We start from the raw sequence: 22137 nt of genomic DNA on the forward strand, positions 1-22137 counted from the left end.
CAGTGGTTCACAGTTTGGCGCAGCCTTGGCTCAGTAGCACTGTTGTTTCTGTATTAGAAAGTCATGGGTCCTTTCCCTTATTCCAAAGCTTTGAGTATATCATCCACATTGGCACTTCAGCGTAGTACTGAGGAGTTCTGTACTGTTGAAGGCACCTAAGATAACATGTTACAAATGATGCCTTGTCTGTCTCTTATATGAATGTGAAAGGGCAAGGGCAATATTTATTTGTCAAACAACACTACCAAAGCAGATTATCTGGCCATTTATCCCATTGTGGTACTTTGCTGTGCACAAATTGGCTGCTGTTTGCCTATATTACTACAGTGACTACATTTCAAAAGTACATCATTGGTTGTAAGGCACTCTTCTGCCCTTAGAGGTGCAATATAAATGCCAGTTTTTTTCCCTTTAAGGGAAAGTCTGGATGTCATGATTATTATAAATTGTTTAAACGATCATACTTATCATCTGGCAGAAATGATCCCTTGTCTGGTAGGAAATCTTAGCTAGAAAACAATGGTTGGAGGGTTCACCGAATGCATTAGTGTGCTCCATTGGTTTGTCATCCCCTGAAGATTGCTATCCAATCTCAATAGTTCAAAGAAGACATCCTGCAATCTATCAAATTGCATTAGGATCTGTAGATCTGACAGCTGTACTTGACCACAAAGCATATAGCAGATTGGGGATGCTAGGGACAGGATTATTCTTGGGGCAGCCAATGTCTCTGGCGAGGGAACTTGAGCTGAAAGGTTTTAGCTGTGGTGTACTCAACTTCACATTCCTTACTAGTTCACGCTGCAATTCAACTCTCCAACTGATTTTCCCCACAGGAAGAGCTAATTATAGGAACCTTATTGACAGAAAAGAGAAAATACTACCTTTCATGTTAAGGCTGACAATTTAATGCCCAATTGATGGGCAAGTTTTTTTGTTTAAGATTTGTGGCTACATGAAATTGAATGGAAACTTCCAAAAATCAATTCAGATAGTATTCTTCCACTAAGATGACTTTCATCGAATAAGCCTGGACTTTGCATCCAAGCTTGGCTGAAAATGTTAAATTTTCATGGTGCTATGCTTGTAGGTGATGATCAGGCATTTCACATGACACGACTAATTGGGTATAGCAGGGCTTCAGCTACTGTATTGGGAGTTCCATTGTACAAATCAGCAACTGAAACTTGCAGAAAAGCAAAGGTATCTGAGGAACCCTGTTGGATGAATAGGAAAAGTACATTAAAGCAATGTTGCAATCAGCCTTCGTCCAAACATGGACAAAAGAGCTGAACTCCAGAGGTGTGGTGAGAGTGACTGCCCTTGACATCAAGGCAGCATTTGACTGAGTGTGGCATCAAGTAGTCCCAGCAAAACTGGAGTCAATGGGAATCAGGGGAAAAACTCTCTGCTGGTTGGAGGTCAATCACCTCAGTCCCAGGACGTCACTGTAAGAGTTCCTCATGGTGGTGTCCTAGGCCCAACTGTCTTCAACTGTTTCATCAATGACATCTCTTCATCATAAGGTCAGAAGTTGGATTGTTTGCGGATGACTCCACAATGTTCAGCACCATTCGCGACTCAGAAGTTGGGTTGTTTGCAGATGACTCCACAATGTTCAGCACCATTTGTGACTCCTCAGATACTGAAGTGATCCGTATCTATGTGCAGTAAGATCTGGGCTACATTCAGGATGGACTGAAATGTGGCAGTAATATTCGCACTGCATAAGTGCCAGGCAATGACCGTCTCCAACAAGATAGAATCTAACCATCACCCTTTGACATTCAATGGCATTACCATCGCTGAATCCCCTACTATCAATATTCTGGGGGTTACCATTGATCAGAAATGGATTGGACCAGACATTTAAATACCATGGCTATAAGGGCAGTTAAGAGAATAACTCCCCTCCTGACTCCCTAAAGCCTGTCCACCATTTACAAGGCAGGATTCAGGAGTGTGATTAAATACTGTCCACTTGCCTGGATGAGTGCAGATCCAACAACACTCAAGAAGCTCAACACCAACCAAAGCTTTTTTGGCACCCCGTCCATCACTGATGCACAGTTGCAGCAGTGTGTACAATCTACCAGATGCACTGCAACAAGGCTCCTTTGACAGCACCTTCCAAGCACTCAACTTTCACCTCCTAGAAGGAGAAGGGCAGCAGATGCATGGGAACACTACCATCTGCACATTCCCCTCCATGCCACACACCATCCTGACTTTTATTTATTCATTCATGGGACGGGGCATCACTGGCTATGCCAAAATTTTTATTACCCATCTCTAAGTGCCGTTGAGAATTTAGTGGCTTGTTCAACTATTTCATAGGGCATTTAAGAGTCAATCACATGGCTGTGGATCTGGAGTCACATGTAGGCCAGACCAGGTAAGGACAGCAGATTTCCTTCCCTAAAGGACATTAATGAACCAGATGGGTTTTTAACGACAATCGGCAATGGTTTCATGGTCATCATTAGAATTTTTAAATTCTAGATTTTTATTGAATTCAAATTTCACCATCTGCTGTGGTTGGATTCAAACCCAGGTCCCCTGGGCCTGGATCTCTGGTTTACTAGTCCAGTGACAATACCACTAAACCATTGTCTCTTCTATATCACCGTTTCTTCATTGTTGCTGGGTCAAAATCCTAGAATACCTTCTCTAACAGTACTGTGGGTGTTCCTGCAACACACGGACTGCAGCGGTTCAAGGAGGCAGACCACCACCACCTTCTCAAGGGCAATTAGAGATGGGCACTAAATGTTGGCCTAGCCAGTGATACCCACATCCCATGAACAAATTTTAAAAAAGCATTTACAAAATGCCAAACATTTGGAGGGCACTACCTCCATCAGTGTTGTGACATATTTTTCCTGCAAATCTGGAGGTAGGGGGGAGGCCCGCAGGAATATTCCTCTAAGTATTACAAGATTTTCTGCTCCTGCCATAATTTATCACTTCTTTCCTCTCTCTATCATAGAATCTGCAACAACACTCCCGCGCCATCCCCATCCAATAACTTTATGCATGGTACGATTCACTTGAGTTTCTAGCTCCTGCCCAATTCTGGCAGCCAGCCGCTGGCCATGTCATCCTTGGCTGTTTCAGGCGGGAGCAGATGTTCAATATTAAAATAAGGTCCAGCTGTTAAAACTGTTTCGGCCCTGTTCCATTCTCTTGCTAATGGTACTTTGGTGGGTCCTCATGTACCAATTACACCCTAAGTTAAAGTAGTGCCCATTATGTTTGCAGATTAGCAACTCTCTCTCTTGAAGTTGATCCCTTTGAGCTGAAGGGAACAATTTCTGTTTGGTACAAGCTTTACTTTTTTCATTGATAATTAGTTAATAATTAATTTGATAATTAGTTAATAATAAGTTAGCCAGCTTGTTGACAGTGGAGTGCTTACCGTCTCTGACAAATGTTAATTTCAGCACTTGTTTTTGTGAGATTTTTATAGGTGACATGAGAAATATAAAGCTTATTGACATGACAAAACTCAGTTTTGAACACTGACAAGGAACTGCCCAGATTTAAGTTAACTCAAACATACAAATCCAAAATGTCAGAGTTGAAATATAATTTTGATAACTTCAGTTTTAATCACAAGAACCACTTTTCAAATTACATTGCATTTTGAGTCCCAATTAGTGCATCTATTCAAGGGAAGTACGAAATCCATTATTTCAACGTTTTATCAACTCAGGATATTTTTGAAAACTTTCACTAACAATCTGTTAAACAATTGTATTTTAAAATAAATTCTTGTGCTAGTATTATAACATCTAGTTCCTACACAGGGCTATTTCTTGCTGCAGTTGAATATTATCAGAATCCCTCACTATTGTAGCTGTGATTTTGCAAACCAATTTGCAAACCAATAATATACTGTAATGTTCTTAAAATACACCCTTGAGGACTGCTTCTGCTTTCGTTTGGCAGCTTCGAACTTGGTTTGCGAATTTAATGGATCTTATCCTATCACTGATTTGATATGAAATCCTCTGTCTGTGGAGGGACCTGGTAACTTGGACTTACCTAATACTCAAATTTGAGGCAGAAATGGCATGAAATTCAGAATACAGACACTGACACTGACTCATCCTTCATCATAAGTTGCTAAGCTTTGACAAGTATTTCATAATCGTAACAAATGTTAGAGATGAATAAATAAATCCTGGCAATTTGAAATTTGTTCCTCATTGGCCTCAATCTCATATGGAAAATGCTATTGTATTAATTTACTCACTTTCCCAGAATTGCTTTATCCAATTCAGGGTCACAGGGAGTTGGAACCTATCCTAGCAGGCAATGGGCACTAGGTGGCATACACCCAGGACAGAATGCCAGTCCATCACAGGCCACACACTCACACTAAGAGGCTGGTTAGCATGTTTTTGAACATTGGGAGGAACCCAGAGCACTGAGTGGAAACCTACACAGCACAGGGAGATGGTGCAAATTCCACACAGATGGACACCCAAGGTCAGAATCAAACCCAGGTCCCTGGAGCTGTGAGGCAGCAGCACTAACCACTGCACCACCATGCCACCTCATTAATATAATTTTACATTTTAAATCTTGGAATGACTTGTAAGTTACACAGCTGTAATTAAATGTAAATGAACAAGAATTACCTAATCTGCTCATTATGCCATGGGTGCTATACATTTCATATTAGGGTTACACCAGGGGAGTTTTTGAGTGCCTAGCCTTGTGTCAGCCATGCGATAAAATTGGGTTGGTAGCCTTACCACTTTTTAACACCATCTAAATAGCATGCTCCATTTTTAATCGGACTTCTTAATGGCTGCCCAAACTGTCCATCTGTTTCATTTGATGGGCCCTTTTAATACCTAAACCTGGGTTCTATGTTGTAAATAGGAATGTGACTACTATTTTAGGTAGGGGCTGTTTGGAGCCTGAGCAGTAATCTTTGGTCAGCTCTGTGAGTGATGGGAGAGAAGAGGCTATCTAAAGGTGAATCCGGAATTATTTTTGTGGACCTGGAAGTGCACTCCTCCTTCTCTGGGGCCCAGAAAATAATCTGAGCCGCTGCCACCTCAGTACCACCAGAACCACCATCATGATCACCTCCCCCTACAATTTCCTCGAAGCTCCAGTAAACTTTCCGGGCTTCAATCTGGTGACGTGTGTTCAGATGCCTGTTTGCCACTCAGCTCTCGCCTGCCAAATTTAAATAAGGCCAGAGGCACACAACTGCTAGGCAATGACTATGTCCAATAAGAAAGAATCTAACCATCTCTTCCTGACATTCAATGACATTGCCATCTCTGAATCCCCTTACCATCAACATCCTTGGGGGGGGCTACCATTGAGCTGAAATTTAATTGGACCAGTATATAAATACTGTGGCAACAAGAGCAAGTCAGAGGCTGGCAATTTTTGTGGTGAGTAACTCACTTCCTGACGTCCCAAAGCCTGTCCACCATCTACAAAGCATAATTCAGGACTCTGATGGAATACTCTCCACTTGACTGGACGAGCGACTCCAACAGCACTCATGAGGCTAGACACCATCCAGGACCAAGCAACATGCTTCATTGGCACCCCCTCCACTATTTTAAAAGGTCATTCCCTCCACCACTGATTCACAGTGGCAGCAGTGTGTACCATATACAAGTTGCTTTCAGCAACTCAGTAAGCCTGCTTTGACAGCACCTTCCAAACGAAGGACCTCCACAACCTAAAAGACAAGAATGGCAGATGCATGGGAAGACCACCACTTGCAAGTCCCCCTCCAAGCAACACTCCATTCCTGACTTGGAACTATATCACCTTTCGTTCATTGTTGTTGGGTCAAAATCCTCTACCTCCCTTCCCATCAGCACTGTGGGTGGACCTACACCACATGAACTGCAGTAGTTCAAAAAAGCAGCTCATCACCACCTTCTCCAGGGCAATTAGGGATGGGTAACAAATGCTGGCCTTGCGAGTAATGCCCACATCTCATGAATTTAAAAAAAAAGTGGCTACTTTGTCGTCAGAATAGACACCATTCAGCCACCCAAATGTAAATCCACTCCATTGTCTCTTTACTCTTTTATGCTTACCATCTGGCATAGCATAAAGTTGTTTAAATGGGCAAAAATGTAATTCTTCCGGATTATTTTATTCATAGAGAGAGATCTAATTAAAATTTTGAATGATCTATGAAAGCTAATCTTGTGAACCCATTTAAGTATTGGAACGTTGTGGATGTAACATTTCTCTCTTATTGTTAGAGTAGAAGAGACTATCCAGACTGTTACACTTAGAATTCAAGCAGCAATTACCAAGTGTGCTGTGTGTATGTAAACTGTGTTCCTGTGACAGGTGTTGGAAGAGATAGGACTGTGGCTGTTTCCAATTTGTTTGTTTCTTTTGGCATTTATCATCTTTTTTCTGGAAGTAGAATTATAATAAAGCTCTTTATTTTGAGGGTTGAGGTGAACAACATAGAGGAATGTAAGGGGAGGAGAGATCAGCACTTGGGCGTGAAAGGAATAGAGGCATGTACGAATGGGGAGAGATAAAGTAAATAGAGTGGGAGGAAACTCATTTGGAGCCTAAACACTGGCAATAAGAGTGATACCTGGATTATTTTGGGCCATAGGCTTGACTTTGTGCTGTAAATTCTATATAATTTCAGATAAGGCAGAATAAGTCATGATTTATAATTTTAAAAACTCCTAATTTTCTATCATTCAGTACAATTTTTCATCACTAATTTGCACAGGGGTTTTCCATGCCACTGTTTGGGAGCAAGTGTGCCTGTGATTCAGAGGGGAGGAAGCCTCTGCCTCTGTCGTAATGGGCTTCATTCTTATTTTGTTTGCTTATTTCTTTTGCCATTTCCTTTTGTTTCCTGCTTATTTATTTTAATAAATTATGAGGGTTATGGTCTTGTTAAGATGAATGACTCCTGACCTCAAATACCTCCATCTATTGAGTATGTTTTATAGAGATACTAATTTGAAGGCAGCACATTGCAAATGTTTTCTGGATCTTGTGTCCACATTGATTTTACATTGAATGGTCATGTAAAGCAGCCCCATTAAGATCTACCAGAATTAATGGGACATTTCTGTTCTCTTTGTCCATGTAAACTGAAGGACAGAATTTAGATTCAACCTGGACTTGAGGATTCAGGACATCTCCCAGTGGCTGGAGAAGGACTTGGAGCAGGCAAGCTAAATTAGCAGTAATAGTGTGAAGAATGACTTCATGGAATGGAATGGATTGCAGAGTCCATTGTCAGTGGTGGGGCTGAACCCTTTGAAGATGAAGGTATCCTCATCCCTAATCCTCCTCCTCCTCACACCTCACTTCCCTCTCACCCAACAATCTCCCTGTCTTGTAGGCTGCAGATAATGTAACAATGCACTTCTTCCTTTCTCCTTTCTCTTCACCACAGCCTTATCCTTGTTCCATTTTCCTTTTTGATACTAAAGAAGTGCAACCTGGCCATGTGGAGGAACAGCTACAAGTCAGTGATGATGAAGGCGCACCATTATTTGATTTCACACTTACAGCCACCAACTCAGCAACTGACTCTGCACACTATTTAGAGGATAGCACAGATGTGGGATCTGCACACAGTGACACAAGTAGACTGCAGAAAGGGAAGGGGGAAAGGATAGCGCAGGTGAAAAATCATTGGAGGGTGAGTTTGCATACAAATTCTGCTGTAGAGGACTCAGATGACCACGACAGTAGAGCAGCCTACAGAAGGCTGATAGGTGTGCACAACTAGAAAACCTGCTGTCAATGTCAAGGCGTATAGTAAAGTCCATCAACAACATGGCACAGCTTTGTGCAGAGCTTGGAGCCTAGGCTTTCCAACATGGAACTCTACCAACATACTGGAAGCAACCATGACGCAGCATCTGATGGCAGATGGCTCAGTTTCCATTGTAGCATGAGCAGAGTCAGTGAGTGCTGCAGTGGAAGAACTCTGCTATCACAGTTCTTGAGTAGTTTTTGAGGGAGCTTTCACAGCAGTGCAGCAATCTGTCCTCCAAAGGATTACTAGGATTACTGAGGCAACATCATGATCTGTCTGCTCTGCTTGCTTCTAGTGGCTGTTAAATGCCCATGCTAATCCCTTTACCAGTATGTCATCTGGTGCACTCTGTGTCAGAAACGTAGCATTTTGTTGCAGTTTGTGGGAGTTTGTTTGCTGTATCTGGGTGTTTGCTGTTTGCTCGTGTTTGCTGTTTGTAGGTGTTTGTTGCAGTTTGTGGTTGCTTGTTTGCCCTTTGTGGGTGTTTGCCATTTGTGGGTGTTTGTTTGCTGTTCATGGCTGTTTGCCTGCTGTTTGTGTGTTTGTTTGCTGTTTGTGGGCGTTTTATTGCTGTTTGTGGGTGTTTGTTGCTGCTTGTGGGTGCTTATTGCTGTTTGTGGGTGTTTGTTTGCTGCATGTGTGTGCTTGTTCCTGTTGAGGGTGCTTGTTGCTGCTTGTGGATGTTTGCTGTATGTGGGTATTTGCTGTTAGTGAATGTTTGCTGTTCGTGTATGTTTGCTGTTTGTTTGTGTTGGTTGCTATTTGCTGTTTGAAGTTTTTTTTGTTTTTGGGTGTTTTCTGCTTGTGCATATTTGCTGTTTGTTGCTCTTTCTTTGCTGCTTGAGGGTGTTTGCTGTTTGTGGGCTTTTCTTTCCTGATTGTGCATGTTTCTTTGTTGTTTGAGGCTCTTTGTTGCTGTTTGTTGGTGTTTGCTGTTTGTGTGTGTTTGCTGTTTGTGGGTGTTTGTTTATGATTGTTGTTTTTTTGCTCATTGTGTTTGCGATTTGTGGGTGTTTGCTAGTTGTGGGTATTTGCTGTTTGTGTGTGCCTGCTGTTTATGGGTGTTTGCTGTTTGAGGGTGTTTGCTTGCTGTTTTCGGTGGTAGTTTGCTGTTTGTGTGTGTTTGCTTGCTATTTGTGGTCTTTTGTTTCCTGTTTGTGGGTGCTTGTTGCTTTTTGTGGGTGTCTGTTTGTTGCTTATGTGTAATTGCTGTTTGTCGGTGTTTGCTGTTTGTGTGTGTTTGCTGTTTATGGGTGTTTGCTTATGATTATTGTTGTTTGTTTGCTCTTTGTGCGTGTTTACTGTTTCTGGGTGTTTGTTGCTTTTTGTGGATGTCTGTTTGCTATTTTTGTGTGTTTGCTGTTTGTGGGTGTTTGTTTATGATTGTTGTTGTTTGTTTGCTCTTTGTGGATGCTGGGGTTTGTGGGTGTTTGCTGATTGTGGATATTTGCTGTTTTTGTGTACCTGCTGTTTGTAGGTGTTTGTTTGCTGGTTGAGGGTGTTTGCTTGCTATATTAGGTGGTAGTTTGCTGTTTGTTTGTGTTTGCTGTTTGTGGGTATTACTTTGCTGTTTTTTTCCGGTGTTTGCTGTTTGTGGGCATTTACTGTTGTGTGTCGTGGCCATTTGTGGATATTTCTTTGCGGTTTGTGTGTGTTTGCTTGCTGTTTTAGGTGGTTGTTTGCTGTTTGTGTGTGTCTGTTCTCTATTTGTGGCTGTTTGTTGCTGCTTGTGTGTGATTGCTGTTTGTGGGTGTTTCTTGCTGTTTGTGGGTGATTGTTTCCTGTTTGTAGGTGTTTGTTTGCTGTTTGTGGGTGTTTGATGCTGTTTGTGGGTGTTTGCTGTTTGTGGATGTTTGCTGTTTGTGGGTGTTTGCTTGCACTTTTTTGGTGTTTGCTATTTGTATGTCTTTGCTTGCTCTTTGCATCTGTTTGCTTACTGCTTGTAGGTGTTTATTTGCTGTTCATGTATTTTTGTTCTTTCTGGGTTTTTGCTGCTTGTGGGGGTTAGATTGCAGTTTGTGGGTGTTTGCTGTTTGAGTTTGTCTGCTCTTTATGAGTTTTGGTGTTTGTGGACATTTGTTGTGTTTGTGTGTGTTTGTTTGCTGTTTGTGGGTATTTGCTGTTTGTGGGTGTTTGCTGTTTGTGTGTGTTTGCAGTTTGTGGGTGTTTGTTGCAGTTCATGGGAGTTTGCTGTTCGTGATTGTTTGTTGCTGTTTGTGGGTGTCTGTTTGCTGCTGGTGGGTGTTTACTGTTAGTGTGTGTTCGTTGCTGCTTGTGGGTGCTTGTTGCTGTTTAATGTTGCTTGTTGCTGTTTGTGGGTGTTTGTTATTTGTAGGTGATTGTTTGCCCTTTGTGGGTGTTTGTCTGCAATTTGTGGGTGTTTGTTGCTGATTGTGGGTGTGTGATTGCTGTTTGTGGGCATTTACTGTTTGTGCATTGTGGTCATTTGTGTATATTTCTTTGCAGTTTGTGTGTGTTTGCTTGGTGTTTTAGGTGATTGTTTGCTGTTTGTGTGTGTCTGTTTCCTGTTTGTGGCTGTTTGTTGCTGCTTGTGTGTGATTGCTGTTTGTGGGTGTTTCTTGCTGTGTGTGGGTGTTTGTTTCCTGTTTGTAGGTGTTCGTTTGCTCTTGTGGGTGTTTGCTATTTGTGGGTATTTGCTGTTTGTGCGTGTCTGCTGTTTGAGTGTGTTTGTTGCTGGTTGTGTATGTTTGTTGCTGCGTGTGAGTGCTTGTTGCTGTTTGAGGGTGCTTGTTGCTGTTTGTGGTAGTTTCTTGCTGTTTGTGGGTGTTTGCTACTTGTGGGTACTTGTTGCTGATTGTGGGTGTTTGCTGTTTGTTTCTGTTTGTGGGTGTATCATGTTTGTGGATGTTTGCTGTTTGTGGGTGTTTGCTTGCCCTTGTGTAGGTGTTTGCTATTTGTGTATGTTTGCTTGCTCTTTGCATCTGAGTGCTTACTGCTTGTGGGTGTTTCTTGCTCTTTGTAGGTGCTTGTTTGCTCTTTGTGGGTGTTTGTTTGCTATTTGTGGATTTTTGTTTGTGGCTGTTTGTAGTGTTTTGTTTCCTGTTTGTGGGTGTTTGTTGCTTTTTGTGGATGTCTGTTTGCTATTTTTGTGTGTTTGCTGTGTGTGGGTGTTTATTTATGATTGTTGTTATTTGTTTGCACTTTGTGGGTGTTTGCGATTTGTGGGTGTTTGCTGATTGTGGGTATTTGCTGTTTTTGTGTACCTGCTGTTTGTGGGTGTTTGTTTGCTGGTTGAGGGTATTTGCTTGCTGTATTAGGTGGTGGTTTGCTGTTTGTGTGCATTTCTTTGCTGTTGCTGGTGTTTGCTGTTTGTGGGCATTTACTGTTGTGCGTGTGGCCATTTGTGGATATTTCTTTGCAGTTTGTGTGTGTTTGCTTGCTGTTTTAGGTGGTTGTGTGCTGTTTGTGTGTGCCTGTTCTCTGTTTGTGGCTGTTTGTTGCTGCTTGTGTGTGATTGCTGTTTGTGGGCGTTTCTTGCTGTTTGTGGGTGTTTGATGCTGTTTGTGGGTGTTTGCTGTTTGTGGATGTTTGCTGTTGTTTGTGGGTGTTTGCTGTTTGTGGATGTTTGCTGTTTGTGGGTGTTTGCTTGCACTTTTTTGGTGTTTGCTATTTGTGTACGTTTGCTTGCTCTTTGCGTCTGTTTGCTTACTGCTTGTGGGTGTTTATTTGCTGTTCATGTGCTTTTGTTCTTTCTGGGATTTTGCTGCTTGTGGGGGTTAGATTGCAGCTTGCGGGTGTTTGCTGTTTGAGCTTGTCTGCTCTTTATGAGTTTTGGTGTTTGTGGGCATTTGTTTGCTGTTTGTGGGTATTTGCTGTTTATGGGTGTTTGCTGTTTGTGTGTGTTTGCAGTTTGTGGGTGTTTGTTGCAGTTCATGGGAGTTTGCTGTTTGTGATTGTTTGTTGCTGTTTGTGGGTGTCTGTTTGCTGCTGGTGGGTGTTTGCTGTTATTGTGTGTTCGTTGCTGCGTGTGGGTGCTTGTTGCTGTTTAATGTTGCTTGTTGCTGTTTGTGGGTGTTTGCTATTTGTAGGTGCTTGTTTGCCCTTTGTGGGTATTTGTCTGCAGTTTGTGGGTGTTTGTTGCTGATTGTGGGTGTGTGACTGCTGTTTGTGGGCATTTACTGTTTGTGCATGGTGGCCATTTGTGTATATTTCTTTGTAGTTTGTGTGTGTTTTCTTGGTGTTTTAGGTGATTGTTTGCTGTTCGTGTGTGTCTGTTTCCTGTTTGTGGCTGTTTGTTGCAGCTTGTGTGATTGCTGTTTGTGGGTGTTTCTTGCTGTGTGTGGGTGTTTGTTTCCTGTTTGTGGGAGTTTGTTTCCTGTTTGTGGGTGTTTCCTGTTTGTAGGTGTTTGTTTGCTCTTGTGGGTGTTTGCTATTTGTGGGTATTTGCTGTTTGTGCGTGTCTGCTGTTTGAGTGTGTTTGTTGCTGGTTGTGTATGTTTGTTGCTGCGTGTGAGTGCTTGTTGCTGTTTGTGGTAGTTTCTTGCTGTTTGTGGGTGTTTGCTGCTTGTGGGTGTTTATTGCTGATTTTGGGTATTTGTTTGCTATTTGTGGGTACTTATTGCTGATTGCGGGTGTTTGATTGCTCTTTTATGTGGTAGTTTGCTGTTTGTTTTGTTTGCTGTTTGTGGGTGTTTGTTGCTGGTTTTGGGTGTTTATTTGCTGTTTGTGGGTACTTGTTGCTGATTGTGGGTGTTTGTTTGCTGTTTGTGGGTCTTTGTTGCTGTTTGTGGGTGTATGATGTTTGTGGATGTTTGCTGTTTGGGGGTGTTTGCTTGCCCTTTTGTAGGTGTTTGCTATTTGTGTATGCTTGCTTGCTCTTTGCATCTGTGTGCTTACTGCTTGTGGGTGTTTGCTATTTGTAGGTGCTTGTTTGATCTTTGTGGGTGTTTGTTTGCTATTTATGGATTGTTGTTTGTGGGTGTTTGTGGTGTTTTGTTTCCTGTTTGTGGGTGTTTGTTGCTTTTTGTGGATGTCTGTTTGCTATTTTTGTGTGTTTGCTGTTTGTGGGTGTTTGTTTATGATTGTTGTTGTTTGTTTGCTCTTTGTGGGTGTTTGCGATTTGTGGATGTTTGCTGATTGTGGGTATTTGCTGTTTTTGTGTACCTGCTGTTTGTGGGTGTTTGTTTGCTGGTTGAGGGTATTTGCTTGCTGTATTAGGTGGTAGTTTGCTGTTTGTGTGTTTTCTTTGCTGTTGTCGGTGTTTGCTGTTTGTGGGCATTTACTGTTGTGCGTTGTGACCATTTGTGGATATTTCTTTGCAGTTTGTGTGTGTTTGCTTGCTGTTTTAGGTGGTTGCTTGCTGTTTGTGTGTGTCTGTTCTCTATTTGTGGCTGTTTGTTGCTGCTTGTGTGTGATTGCTGTTTGTGGGTGTTTCTTGCTGTTTGTGGGTGTTTGTTTCCTCTTTGTAGGTGTTTGTTTGCTGTTTGTGGGTGTTTGATGCTGTTTGTGCGTGTCTGCTGTTTGAGTGTGTTTGTTGCTGGTTGTGTATGTTTGTTGCTGCGTGTGAGTGCTTGTTGCTGTTTGTGGTAGTTTCTTGCTGTTTGTGGGTGTTTGCTGCTTGTGGGTGTTTATTGCTGATTTTGGGTATTTGTTTGCTATTTGTGGGTACTTATTGCTGATTGCGGGTGTTTGATTGCTCTTTTATGTGGTAGTTTGCTGTTTGTTTTGTTTGCTGTTTGTGGGTGTTTGTTGCTGGTTTTGGGTGTTTATTTGCTGTTTGTGGGTACTTGTTGCTGATTGTGGGTGTTTGTTTGCTGTTTGTGGGTCTTTGTTGCTGTTTGTGGGTGTATGATGTTTGTGGATGTTTGCTGTTTGGGGGTGTTTGCTTGCCCTTTTGTAGGTGTTTGCTATTTGTGTATGCTTGCTTGCTCTTTGCATCTGTGTGCTTACTGCTTGTGGGTGTTTGCCATTTGTAGGTGCTTGTTTGATCTTTGTGGGTGTTTGTTTGCTATTTGTGGATTTTTGTTTGTGGGTGTTTGTGGTGTATTGTTTCCTGTTTGTGGGTGTTTGTTGCTTTTTGTGGATGTCTGTTTGCTATTTTTGTGTGTTTGCTGTTTGTGGGTGTTTGTTTATGATTGTTGTTGTTTGTTTGCTCTTTGTGGGTGTTTGCGATTTGTGGATGTTTGCTGATTGTGGGTATTTGCTGTTTTTGTGTACCTGCTGTTTGTGGGTGTTTGTTTGCTGGTTGAGGGTATTTGCTTGCTGTATTAGGTGGTAGTTTGCTGTTTGTGTGTTTTCTTTGCTGTTGTCGGTGTTTGCTGTTTGTGGGCATTTACTGTTGTGCGTTGTGACCATTTGTGGATATTTCTTTGCAGTTTGTGTGTGTTTGCTTGCTGTTTTAGGTGGTTGCTTGCTGTTTGTGTGTGTCTGTTCTCTATTTGTGGCTGTTTGTTGCTGCTTGTGTGTGATTGCTGTTTGTGGGTGTTTCTTGCTGTTTGTTTGTGTTTGTTTCCTCTTTGTAGGTGTTTGTTTGCTGTTTGTGGGTGTTTGATGCTGTTTGTGGGTGTTTGCTGTTTGTGGGTGTTTGCTTGCACTTTTTTGGTGTTTGCTATTTGTGTATGTTTGCTTGCTCAATGCATCTGTTTGCTTACTGCTTGTGGGTGTTTTTTTTGCTGTTCATGTGTTTTTGTTCTTTCTGGGATTTTGCTGCTTGTGGGGGTTAGATTGCAGCTTGCGGGTGTTTGCTGTTTGAGTTTGTCTGCTCTTTATGAGTTTTGGTGTTTGTGGGCATTTGTTTGCTGTTTGTGGGTATTTGCTGTTTGTGGGTGTTTGCTGTTTGTGTGTGTTTGCAGTTTGTGGGTGTTTGTTGCAGTTCATGGGAGTTTGCTGTTTGTGATTGTTTGTTGCTGTTTGTGGGTGTCTGTTTGCTGCTAGTGGGTGTTTGCTGTTTGTGTGTGTTCATTGCTGCGTGTGGGTGTTTGTTACTGTTTAATGTTGCTTGCTGCTGTTTATGGGTGTTTGCTATTTGTAGGTGCTTGTTTGCCCTTTGTGGTATTTGTCTGCAGTTTGTAGGTGTTTGTTGCTGATTGTGGGTGTGTGACTGCTGTTTGTAGGCATTTACTGTTTGTGCATGGTGGCCATTTGTGTATATTTCTTTGCAGTTTGTGTGTGTTTTCTTGGTGTTTTAGGTGATTGTTTGCTGTTCGTGTGTGTCTGTTTCCTGTTTGTGGCTGTTTGTTGCTGCTTGTGTGTGATTGCTGTTTGTGGGTGTTTCTTGCTGTGTGTGGGTGTTTGTTTCCTGTTTGTGGGAGTTTGTTTCCTGTTTGTGGGTGTTTCCTGTTTGTAGGTGTTTGTTTGCTCTTGTGGGTGTTTGCTATTTGTGGGTATTTGCTGTTTGTGCGTGTCTGCTGTTTGCGTGTGTTCGTTGCTGGTTGTGTATGTTTGTTGCTGCATGTGGTTCTTGATGCTGTTTGGGGGTGCTTATTACTGTTTGTGAGTGTTTGCTGTACGTGCATATTTGATGTTAATGGGTGTTTGCTGTTTGTGTGCGCTTGTTGTTTGTTTGTGTTTGTTGCTGTTTATGTTTCTTTGCTGTTTGAGAGTATTTTCTGTTTGTGGTTATTTTATGCTTGTATGTATTTGCTGTTTCTCTTTCTTTGCTGTTTGCGGGTATTTGCTGTTTGGTGGTGTTTCTTGCTGTTTTAGGTGGTTTATTGCTGTTTGTTTGTGTCTGTTTTCTGTTTGTGGCTGTTTGTTGCTGTATGTGTGTGATTGCTGTTTGTGGGTGTTTCTTGCTGTTTCTGGGTGTTTTTTTCCTGTTTGTAGGCATTTGTTTGCTGTTTGTGTGTGTTTGCCGTTTGTGGATGTTTACTATTTGCAGGTGTTTGCTTGCTGTTTGTGGCAGTTTCCTTGAGGCCTGTGAGTGCATATTTGCTGTTTCTGTGTTTTTGCTGTTTGTGGGTTTTTGCTGTTTGTGGGGGTTAGATTTCAGTTTGTTGGTGTCTGCTGTTTATGGGTTTTGGTGTTTGTGGGTGGATTTTGTTGTTTGTGGGCATTTATTTGCTCTTTGTTGCTACTTGGTGTTTGTTGGTGTTTCTTGCTGTTTTTTGTGGGTGTTTGTTTCCTGTTTATGATTGAAGTTTGCTGTTTTTGTGTGTTTGCTGTTTGTGTGTATTTCTCACTGATTTGAGGTGTTTTTTTCCTGTTTGTGGATGTTTCCTTACTGTTTATGGGTGTTTGTTGTATGGTGGTGTTTCTTGCTGTTTTAGGTGGTTGTTTGCTGTTTTCTTTGTGTCTGTGTTCTGTTTGTGGCTGTTTGTTGCTGTTTGTGTATGATTGCTCTTTGTGGGTATTTCTTGATTTTTGTGGGTGTTTGCTGTTTGTGAGTGCTTGCTATTTGTGTGCATTTACCTACTGCTTGTGACTGTTCACTTGTTGCTTGTGCGTGTTTATTTGCTGTTTATGTGTTTTTGCTGTTTCTGTGTTTTTGCTGTTGCATTTCATGTCCATTTGTGGATGTTTCTTTGCTCTTTGTGTGTGTCTATTACCTCTTGGAGGCTCTCTGTTGCTGTTTGTATGTGATTTCTGTTTGTGGGTGTTTCTTGTTGTTTGTAGGTGTTTGTTTGCCGTCTGTGGGTTTTTTCTGTTTGCGTGTGTTTATTACCAATCTTAGGTATTTGTTCCTGTTTCTGGGTGTTTGTTTACTGTTTTTACCACTTGTGGAGATTAGATTGCAGTTTGTGTCTGTTTGCTGTTTGTAGGTGTTTGTTTGCTCTTTGTGGGCAATGCTGTTCATTGATGTTTGCTTTTTTTGGGTGTTTATTTGCTCTTCATAGCTGTTTGCTCTTTGTGTGTGTTTGCTTGCTGCTTGTGGGTGTTTATTTACTGTTTAAGTGTTTTTGCTGTTTATGGGTTTTTGCTGTTTGTGGGGGTTAGATTGCAGTTTGCTGGTATCTGCTGTTTGAGGGTGTTTGCTGTTTGAGGTTGTCTGCTCTTTATGGGTTTTGGTGTTTGTGGGCATCTATTTGTTGTTTGTGGGTGTGAATTTGCTGTTTCTGGGCATTTATTTGCTGTTTGTGGGTGTTTATTGCCCTTTGTGGGTGTTTGTTTACTGTTTGTGGGTGATTGCTTACTGTTTGTGCATGTTTGCTGTTTGTGTGTGTTTGCTCTTTATGGGTGTTTGTTGCAGTTTTTGGGTGTTTGTTTCCTGTTTGTAGGTGTTTGTTTTCTGTTTGTGGGTGTTTCCTGTTTGTGTGTGTTTGCTTGCTGTTTGTGGCAGTTTGCTTGTGATTGCTTATTTGCTGTTTCTGTGTTTTTGTTATTTGTGGGGGTTAGATTTCAGTTTGCTGGTGTGGCTGTTTGTGGGTTTTGGTGTTTGTGGGTCTCTTTTGTTGTTTGTGGGCATTTATTTGCCCTTTGTTGGTGTTTGGTGTTTGTTGCCGTTTCTTCCTTTTTTTGTGGGTGTTTGTTACCTGTTTGTGCTTGTTAGCTTGCTGTTTGTGGGTGTTTGCTGTTTGTGTATGTTTCTCACTGATTGCAGGTGTTTGTTCCCCTATTGTTGGTGTTTGCTTACTATTTATGAGTGTTTGCTGTTTTTGGGTGTGTGCTACCTGGTGGTGTTTCTTGCTGTTTTAGGTGTTTGCTGTTTGTTTGTGTCTGTTTGCTGTTTGTGGCTGTTTGTTGCTGTTTGTGTGTGATTGCTCCTTGTTGGTGTTTCTTGCTCTTTGTGGGTGTTTGTTTCCTGTTTGTTGGTGATTGTTTTCTCTTTTTGGGTGTTTGCTATTTCAGGGTGTTTATTTGCTTTTGAAGTGTTTTTGCTGTTTGTGGGGATTAGATTGCAGTTTGCGGGTGTTCGATATTTGTGGGTGTTTGTTCGCTGTTTGTGGTTGTCTGCTCTTTATGTGTTTTGGTGTTTGTGGATGTTTATTTGCTGTTTGTTGGTGTTTGCTGCTTTTTGGTGTTTCTTGCTGTTTGTGAGTGTTTGTTTCCTATTTGTGTTCGTTTGTTTGCTGGTTGTGGGTGTTTTTTCAAGTTTGTGGGTGTTTGTTTACTATTTGTGGGTGATTGCTGTTTGTGTGTGTTTGCTCCTTGTGGGTGTTTGGTGTCTGTTGGCATTTATTTGCTGTTTGTTGGTGTTTGATGTTTGTGTGTGTTTCTCATTGATTGCAGGTGCTTGTTTCCTGTTTGTGGGTGTTTGCTGTTTGTGTGTGTTTCTCATTGATTGAAGTTGCTTGTTTCCTGTTTGTGGGTGTTTGCTTACTGTCTATGGATGTTTGCTGTTTGTGTGTGTTTGCTGTTTGTGGGTGCTTGTTGCAGTTCGTGGGTGTTTGCGGTTTGGTGGTGTTTCTTGTTGTTTTAAATGGTTGTTTGAAGTTCGTTTGTGTCTGTTTCTTTGTGTGTGATTGATCTTTGTGGGTGTTTGTTTCCTGTTTGTGGGTGTTTGCTTACTGTTTGTGGGTATTTGCTGTTTGTGGGTGTTTGCTCCTGTTTGTGTGTTTGTTGTTAGTGGGTGTTTGTTGCAGTTTGTGGGTGTTTGCTGTTTGTTGCTGCTTGTTTGTGTTTGCTGCTGTTTGTGGGTGTTTGTTATTTCAGGATGCTTGTTAATGTTTGTGTGTGTTTGTTACTGTTAGTGGCTGTCTGTTTTCTGTTTGTGGGTGTTTTTTTTGTGTGTGCTCCTTGCTGCATGTGAGTACTTGTTGCTGTTTGTCAGTGCTTGTTGCTGTTTGCAGGTCTTGCTGATGTATGTGTTTGTTTGCTCTTTGTGGTGTTTGCTGTCTGTGGTTTTTTGTTCCTGTTTGCAGGTATTTGTTGCTTTTTGTGGGTGCCTGTTTGCTGTTTGTGGGTGTTTGCTGTTTGTGTGTGCCTGCTGTTTCACAGAATCACAGTGCAGAAGAGGCCCTTCAGCCCATCAAGTCTGCACCGACACGTAAGAAACACCTGACCTACCTGCCTAATCCCATTTACCAGCACTTGGTACATAGCCTTGAATGTTATGACCTGCTAAGTGCTCATCCAGGTACCTTTTAAAGAATATGAGGCAACCCGCCTCCACCACCCTCCCAGGCAGTGCATTCCAGACAGTCACCACCCTCTGGATAAAAAAGTTTTTCCTCACATACCCCCTAAACCTTCTGCCCCTCACCTTGAACCTATGCCCTCTTGTGACTGACCCTTCAACTAAGGGGAACAGCTGCTCCCTATCCACCTTGTCCTTGCCCCTCATAATCTTATATACCTCGATCAGGTCGCCCCTCAGTCTTGTCTGTTCCAACGAAAACAACCCAAGTCTATCCAACTTCTTTTCATAACTTAAATGTTTCATCCCAGGCAACATCCTGGTGAATCTCCTCTACACCTCCTCCAGTACAATCACATCCTTCCTATAATGTGGCGACCAGAACTGCACACAATATTCCAGCTGTGGCCTCACCAAGGTTCTATACAACTCCAACATGACCTCCCTACTTTTATAATCTATGCCTCGATTGATAAAGGCAAGTGTCCCATATGCCTTTTTCACCACCCCACTAACATGCTCCTCTGCCTTCAGAGATCTATGGACACACACGCCAAGGTCCTTTTGTTCATCAGAACTTCCTAGTGTCATGCCGTTCATTGAATACTTGCTTGTCAAATTACTCCTTCTAAAGCGTATCACCTCACACTATTTAGGGTTAAATTCCATCTGCCACTTATCTGCCCATTTGACCATCCCGTCTATATCTTCCTGCAGCCCAAGACACTCAGCCTCACTGTTAACCACCCGGCCAATCTTTGTGTCATCCACAAACTTACTAATCCTATCCCCCACATAGTCATCTACGTCGTTTATATAAATGACAAATAATAGGGGACGGAGCACAGATCCCTGTGGTACGCCACTGGACACTGGCTTCCAGTCACTAAAGCATCCTTCTGTCATCACCCTCTGCCTCCTACAACTATGCCAATTTTGAATCCACCTTATCAAATTACCCTGTATCCCATGTGCATTTGCCTTCTTTATAAGTCTCCCATGTGGGACTTTGTCAAAGGCTTTGCTCAAATCCATATGAACTACATCAACTGCACTACCCTCATCTACACACCTGGTCACCTCCTCAAAAAATTCAATCAAATTTGTTAGGCATGACCTCCCTCTGACAAAGCCATGCTGACTATCCCTGATCAAACCTTGCCTCTCCAAGTGGAGATAGATACTCTACTTCAGAAATTTCTCCAATAGTTTCCCTACCACTGACGTGAGACTCACTGGCCTATAGTTCCCTGGCTTATTTCTACAACCCTTCTTAAATAGCGGAGCCACATTAGCTGTTCTCCAGTCCTCTGGCACCTCCCCCGTGGCCAGAGAGGAATTAAAAATTGGAGTCAGAGCCCCTGTGATCTCCTCCCTTGCCTCCCTCAGCAGTCTGGGACACAAATCAATTGGACCTGGAGATTAGTCCACTTTTAAGCCTGCCAACACCTCCAATACCTTGTCACTCCCTATATCAATTTGCTTAAGAACCTTGCAGTCTCTCTCCCCAAGTTCGATAACTTCATCCTCATTCTCTTGGGTGAAGACAGACGTGAAGTATTCATTCAACACTCTAGCGATGTCCTCTGGCTCCATCCATAGATTACCCCCTTGGTCCCTTATGGGCCTTACTCTTTAACCAGGGAAATCGTCCTCTCATTGATATACTTATAGAATATCTTGGGATTTTCCCTACTTTTACGAGCCAGAGCTTTCTTATATCCCCTCTTTGGTCTCCTAATTGCTTTCATAAGCTCCACCTTGCACTGTCTGTACTCCACTAATGCCTCTGCTGATTTGCTTCCCTTGTACCTGCTAAAAGCCTCTATTTTCCTTCTCATTGTAACCTGAATATTTCTGGCCATCCCTTGTTCTCTGGGCTTGTTACTCCTTCCTAACATCCTAGAGGGAACATGTTGAGCCTTTACCCTCCCATTTCCTTTTTGAACACCCCCACTGTTCCTCTGTAGATTTCCCCACAAGTAACTGTTCCCAGTCTACCTTGGCCAGATCCTACCTTGTTTTACTAAAATCCACTCTTCCCCAATCCAAAACATTTTTTTGAAACTTGTCGATTTCTTTGTCCAGAACAAACTTAAACTGTACCATGTTGTGGTTACTATTGCTAAAATGCTCACCCACCATCACCTCAGCCACCTGTCCAGCTCCATTCCCCAGAATTAGGTCCAGGAATTCACTGTCCCTTGTTGGGCCCTCTATATATTGACCTAAAAAGTTCTCCTGTACACATTTCAAGAAATCCACTCCATCCAAGCCCTTAACACTATGTCTATCCCAATTAATGTTGGGAAAGTTGAAATCACCTTATATAATTACCCTACTGTTATTGTTTTTACACCCCCCCACAAATTGTGCACATATTTGCTCCTCAATTTCCCGCTGACTGTCTATAATAAACAGCTAATAACGTGGTTGCCCCTTTTTTATTCCTAAGCTCTACCCACAAAGCTTCATTCGATGCCCCCCTCCAATATATCATCTCTCCTTACTGCATTAACTGACTCCTTAACTAATAATGTAATGCCTCCTCCTCTTTTACCCCCTCCCCTGTCTTGCCTGAAGATTCTATATCCCGGAATGTTAAGCTGGCAATCATGCCCTTCCCTCAACCACGTCTCAGTGATGGCTACTATATCACAATTCCACATGTCAATCCTCATCCTTAACCCATTCATTTTACCTATAATACTCATGGCATTAAAGTGGAGGCCATCCAGCCTTGCCTTACTCCCTTGAAGCTTATTGCAGCTGTACTCCCTCTAACTTGAGTGTTTAACTGTATTATGGTGTCCATATTCTGCTAACATTTTGTGTCCCCTCCTCCTGCCGAATTAGTTTAAACTCCTCCCAACAGCACTAGCAAACCCGCCTGCAAGGATGTTAGCCCCGCTCTGGTTCAGATGTAGACCGCCCTCCTTGTACAGGTCCCACCTTCTCCAGAAATGGTCCCAGTGATCCAGGAATCTGTTTGTGGGTGTTTGTTTGCTGTTTGAGGGTGTTTGCTTGCTGTTTTAGGTGGTAGCTTGTATTTGTTTGTGTTGGCTGTTTGTGGGTATTTCTTTGCTCTTTGTGGGTGTTTGTATTCTGTTTGTGGCCATTTGTTTGCTGTTTGTGGGTGATTGCTTACTGTTTGTGGGTGTTTACTGTTTGTGTGTGTTTATCTTTGTGGGTGTTTGTTGCAGTGTTTGGGTGTTTGTTTGTTGCTTGTGGATGTTTGCTGTCTGTGGATGTTTGCAGATGTTTGTTTGCTCTTTGTGGATGTTTGCTATTTGTGTCTGTTTGCCTGCTGCATGCGGCTATTTGTTTGCTGCTGTGGGTGTTTATTTGCTGTTTATATGTTTTTGCT

This window comes from Carcharodon carcharias, chromosome 20 (assembly GCF_017639515.1).
Source record: "Carcharodon carcharias isolate sCarCar2 chromosome 20, sCarCar2.pri, whole genome shotgun sequence".
In the NCBI taxonomy this organism is placed as follows: Eukaryota; Metazoa; Chordata; class Chondrichthyes; order Lamniformes; family Lamnidae; genus Carcharodon; species Carcharodon carcharias.